This window comes from Phaenicophaeus curvirostris, unplaced genomic scaffold, assembly GCF_032191515.1.
Source record: "Phaenicophaeus curvirostris isolate KB17595 unplaced genomic scaffold, BPBGC_Pcur_1.0 scaffold_67, whole genome shotgun sequence".
Lineage (NCBI taxonomy): Eukaryota > Metazoa > Chordata > Aves > Cuculiformes > Cuculidae > Phaenicophaeus > Phaenicophaeus curvirostris.
Window position 1 is genome coordinate 236,739 of NW_027206689.1, and position 4,805 is coordinate 241,543.

The following is a 4,805-nucleotide window of genomic DNA, read 5'->3' on the forward strand; positions in this document are numbered from 1 at the left end:
GGCAGAGAGGGGTGGACAAGTGCAAAGAGGGGCGGACAAGTGCAAAGAGAGGCGGACAAGGGCAAAGAGGGGCGGAAAAGGACAAAGAGGGGCGGAGAAGTGCGGAAAATACTGGACAAGGACAAAGAGTGGGGGACAAGAGCAAAGAGGTTCGAAGAAGGGCAAGGAGGTGCGGACAAGAGAAAGAGGGGTGGACAAGTGCAAAGAAGGTCGAACAAGTGCAAAAAGGATTGGAGAAGTGCGGAAAATATGGCACAAGGGCAAAGAGGGGCGGACAAGGACAAAGAGGGGCGGAGAAGTGCGGAGAATACGGGACAAGGACATCGCGGTGCAGACAAGGGCAAAGAAGGGTGGACAAGAGTAAAGAGGGTCGGACAAGGGCAGAGAGGGATGGACAAGGGCAAAGAGGGGCGGACAAGTGCAAAGAGGGGCGGAGAAGTGCGGAAAACTCTGGACAAGGGCAAAGAGGGGCGGACAAGAGCATAGAGGGTCGGACAAGGGCAAGGAGGGGCGGAGAAGGGCAAAGAGGAGCGGACAAAGGCAAAGAAGGTCGGAAAAGGGCAAAGAGGGGCGGAGAAATGCGGAAAATACGGCACAAGGGCAAAGAGGTTGGGACAAGGGTAAAGAGGGGCGGAAAAGAGCAAAGAGGAGAGGACAAGGGCAAAGAGGTGCGGACAAGTGCGGAGAATACTGGACAAATGCAAAGAGGTGCGGACAAGTGCAAAGAGTTTCGGACAAGGGAAAAGAGGGGCGGACAAGGGTAAAGAGGGCCGGAGAATACCAAAGAGGGGCGAACAAGGGCAAAGAGGGGCGTACAAGGGCAAAGAAGGGCGGATAAGGGCAAGGAGGGGCGGACAATGGCAAAGAGGTGTGGAAAAGTGCAAAGAGTGGCAGAGAAGTGCGGAGAATACAGGACAAGGGCAAAGAGGGGTGGACAAGGGCAAAGAGGGACGGAAAAGCGGAAAGAGGGGCGGACCAGGGCAAAGAGTGATGGACAAGGGCAAGGAGGGTCAGACAAAGTAAAGAGGTGCGGATAAGTGCAAACAAGTTCGGACAGGTGCAAAGAGGGACGGACAAGGGCAAAAAGGGCGGACAAGGGCAAAGAAGGGGCGGAGAAGTGCGGAGAATACTGGACAAGGGCAAAGAGGTGCGGAGAAAGGCAAAGAGGGGCGGAGAAGGGTAAAGAGGTGTGGACAAGGGCAAAGAGGGGTGGACAAGGGCAAAGAAGGGCGGACAAGTTCGGAAAATACGGCACAAGGGCAAAGAGGGGGGGAGAAGTGTAAAGAGAGTGGGAGAAGGGTACAGAGGGGCGGAAAAGGGCAAAGAGGGGCGGAGAAATGCGGAAAATACGGCACAAGGGCAAAGAGGTTGGGACAAGTGTAAACAGGGGCGGAAAAGAGCAAAGAGGGGCGGACAAGATCAAAGGGGTTCGGACAAGGGCAAAGATGGGCGGACAAAACGGAGAATACGGGACAAGGGCAAAGAGGTGCGGACAAGGGCAAAGAGAGGCGGACAAGGGCAAAGAGGTGCGGACAAGTGCGGAGAATACTGGACAAATGCAAAGAGGTGCGGACAAGTGCAAAGAGTTTCGGACAAGGGAAAAGAGGGGCGGACAAGGGTAAAGAGGGCCGGAGAATGGCAAAGAGGGGCGAACAAGGGCAAAGAGTGGCGTACAAGGGCAAAGAAGGGCGGATAAGGGCAAAGAAGGGCGGACAATGGCAAAGAGGAGTGGAAAAGTGAAAAGAGGGGCAGAGAAGTGCGGAGAATACGGGACAAGTGCAAAGAGGGTCGGAGAAGGGCAAAGAGGGGCGGACAAGGGCAAAGAGGGGCGGACATGGGCAAAGAGGTGCGCAGAAGCTCAAAGAGGGGCGCACAAGGGCAAATAGGGTCGGACAAGGGCAAAGAGTAGCGGACAAGGGGAAAGAGGGGTGGACAAGGGCAAAGAGGGGAGGATTGGGGCAAAGGGGGCGGACAAGGGCAAAGATGTGTGGACAAGGGCAAAGAGGGGCGGACAAATGCAAAGAAGGGTCGGAGAAGTGCGGAAAATACGGGACAAAAGGCAAGGAAGGGCAGACAAGGGTAAAGAGGTGTCGACAAGGGAAAGAGGGGCGGAGAAGTGCGCAGAATACGGGACAAGGGCAAAGAGGGGCGGACAAGGGCAAAGAGGGTTGGAGAAGTGCAGAGAACATGGTACAATGGGAAAGAGTGACGGGCAAGGGAAAAGAGGTGCGGACAAGGGCAAAGAGGTGCGGACAAGGGCAAAGAGGCGCGGACAAAGGCAAAGAGGGGAGGAGAATTGCGGAGAATACGGGACTAGGGCAAAGGGTGCAGAGAGGTGCGTAGAATACGGGACAAGGTCAAAGGGGGCGGAAAAGTGCAAAGTGGGGCGGACAAGGGCAAAGTGGGGCGGAAAAGGGCAAAGAGGGTCGGACAAGGGCAAAGAGGGTCGGACAAGTGCAAAGAGGGGCGGAGAAAACGGGACAAGGCAAAGAGTTGCGGACAAGGGCAAAGAGGTGCGGACAAGGGCAAAGACGGGCGGACAAGGGCAAAGAGGGGCGGACAAGAGCAAAGAGGGACGGACAAGGGCAAAGAGGGGCGGAGAAGTGCAAAGAGGGTCAGACAAGGGCAAAGAGGGGCGGAAAAGGTCAAAGAGGGGCGGACAAGGGCAAAGAGAGGCGGAGAAGTGCAATGAGGGGCGGACAAGCGCAAAGAGGGTCGGACAAGGGCAAAGAGGGGTGGAGAATTGTGGAGAATATGGGACAAGAGAAAAGAGAGGCGGAGATGAGCTGAGAATACGGGACAAGGGCAAAGAGGGGCGGACAGGGGCAAGGAGGAGCAGACAATTGCAAAGAGGGGCGGACAAGGGCAAAGAGGGTCGGAGAAGTGCGGAGAATACGGGACAAGGGCAAAGAAGGTCAGACAAGGGCAAAGAGGGACGGACAAGTGGAAAGAAGGGCGGACAAGGGCAAAGAGGGATGGACAAGTGCAAAGAGGGGCGGACAAGGGCAAAGAGGGGCGGACAAGGGCACAGAGGTGCGGACAATTGTGGAGAATACGGGACAAGGGCAAAGAGGGGTGGAGAAGTGTGGAGAATACGGGACAAGGATAAAGAGGTGCGCAGAAGAGCAAAGACGGGTGGACAAGAGCAAAGAGGGTTGGACAAGGGCAGAGAGGGGTGGACAAGGGCAAAGAGGGGCGGACAAGGGCAAAGAGGGGCGGACAAGGACAAAGAGGGGCGGAGAAGTGCGGAAAATACTGGACAAGGACAAAGAGGGGGGGACAAGGGCAAAGAGGTTCGGAGAAGGGCAAGGAGGTGCGGACAAGGGTAAAGGGGGCGGACAAGTGCAAAGAAGGGCGAACAAGTGCAAAAAGGGGTGGAGAAGTGCGGAAAATATGGCACAAGGGCAAAGAGGGGCGGACAAGGGCAAAGAGGGGCGGAGAAGTGCGGAGAATACGGGACAAGGACATCGCGGTGCAGACAAGGGCAAAGAAGGGTGGACAAGAGCAAAGAGGGTCGGACAAGGGCAGAGAGGGATGGACAAGGGCAAAGAGGGGCGGACCAGTTCAAAGAGGGACGGAGAAGGGCAAAGAGGGGCGGAGAAGTGCGGAAAACTCTGGACAAGGGCAAAGAGGGGGGGACAAGAGCATAGAGGGTCGGACAAGGGCAAGGAGGGGCGGAGAAGGGCAAAGAGGAGCGGACAAAGGCAAAGAAGGTTGGAAAAGGGCAAAGAGGGGCGGAGAAATGCGGAAAATACGGCACAAGGGCAAAGAGGTTGGGACAAGTGTAAAGAGGGGCGGAAAAGAGCAAAGAGGGGCGGACAAGATCAAAGGAGTTCGGACAAGGGCAAAGATGGGCGGACAAAACGGAGAATACGGGACAAGGGCAAAGAGGTGCGGACAAGGGCAAAGAGAGGCGGACAAGGGCAAAGAAGTGCGGACAAGTGCGGAGAATACTGGACTAATGCAAAGAGGTGCGGACAAGTGCAAAGAGTTTCGGACAAGGGAAAAGAGGGGCGGACAAGGGTAAAGAGGGCCGGAGAATGGCAAAGAGGGGCGAACAAGGGCAAAGAGGGGCGTACAAGGGCAAAGAAGGGCGGATAAGGGCAAAGAAGGGCGGACAATGGCAAAGAGGAGTGGAAAAGTGAAAAGAGGGGCAGAGAAGTGCGGAGAATACGGGACAAGTGCAAAGAGGGTCGGAGAAGGGCAAAGAGGGGCGGACAAAGGCAAAGAGGGGCGGACAAGGGCAAAGAGGGGCGGACATGGGCAAAGAGGTGCGCAGAAGCTCAAAGAGGGGCGCACAAGGGCAAATAGGGTCGGACAAGGGCAAAGAGTAGCGGACAAGGGGAAAGAGGGGTGGACAAGGGCAAAGAGGGGAGGATTGGGGCAAAGGGGGCGGACAAGGGCAAAGATGTGTGGACAAGGGCAAAGAGGGGCGGACAAATGCAAAGAAGGGTCGGAGAAGTGCGGAAAATACGGGACAAAAGGCAAGGAAGGGCAGACAAGGGTAAAGAGGTGTGGACAAGGGAAAGAGGGGCGGAGAAGTGCGCAGAATACGGGACAAGGGCAAAGAGGGGCGGACAAGGGCAAAGAGGGTTGGAGAAGTGCAGAGAACATGGTACAATGGGAAAGAGTGACGGACAAGGGAAAAGAGGTGCGGACAAGGGCAAAGAGGTGCGGACAAGGGCAAAGAGGCGCGGACAAATGCAAAGAGGGGAGGAGAATTGCGGAGAATACGGGACTAGGGCAAAGGGTGCAGAGAGGTGCGTAGAATACGGGACAAGGTCAAAGGGGGCGGAAAAGTGCAA